The following is a 966-nucleotide window of genomic DNA, read 5'->3' as shown; positions in this document are numbered from 1 at the left end:
GGAATACCGCTCTTTGAAGACCAATACCGAGTTATACCGAGAAATACCGAGTTGTACCAAGTTTTTCTAGGAAAAACTTGGTACAACTTTTGTATAACTCGATATTTCTGGGTTTAGCTCGGTATAACTCGGTATTGGGTCTTTAAATGATGTTATTCCTCATTATTGTTTGGTATTGCTCGGTATTTGCTCGGTACAACTCATTTTTTGGCGGGATTTGGCCTCCGACTGGACGTTCCTCTGCGTCCGGTCGGAGCACGTAATAATTGTTCAATCTGTTGTGTCATTTTGGGTAAAGCATCATTGTCTGTCATGTTCATTTAGATTTCATTTCGATAATTTTTTATTGCTTTTTAAAATAATTTTTATAAATGTTGTGAAAATTGAACGGGAGAATGAACCGATAGAATGATAGGTTTACGATTGAATCAGTTCGACCAGTAAAATTGGGGTTGAATAGGATAATGTAATAAATAAAATTTAGATGACATAAAAATCATATAATAATCTAAATTTTTTATTAAAAAGTAAATTGAATTCACACATTACTAATATCTTATGTAATTTTAAATTTAAACATATTTAACTTTTAAATTTAATTCAAAGTTAACAAAAATTTAGCTTACATGTCAATACATAAGTTTAATATAAATTATAATTAATTTATGATATATATTTATATATAATTTACACTTATAAATTATATATTAAATTTATATTATTATTTTATATTTATAAATTATTGAGGTTAGATTAGATCATTTATTATAAATAAATTAGTTTTATAGTACATAAATAATAAATTATTATGAAGAATATAATCTATTTAACATTATTAATTAAAAATAAATTATTTACATCATAAAAAACTTATTTAAAAAATCTATTTTAAAATGAGTAGTATATGTTGTAAACTTAAAAGTTAAGAAGAAAGACATAGGAGCTTTATTTTTTTTAGTCTCACAT

The sequence above is a fragment of the Dendrobium catenatum genome, unplaced genomic scaffold (genome assembly GCF_001605985.2).
Source record: "Dendrobium catenatum unplaced genomic scaffold, ASM160598v2 fragScaff_scaffold_1644, whole genome shotgun sequence".
Classification (NCBI taxonomy): Eukaryota; Viridiplantae; Streptophyta; class Magnoliopsida; order Asparagales; family Orchidaceae; genus Dendrobium; species Dendrobium catenatum.
Note: the sequence above shows the minus strand (reverse complement) of the source record.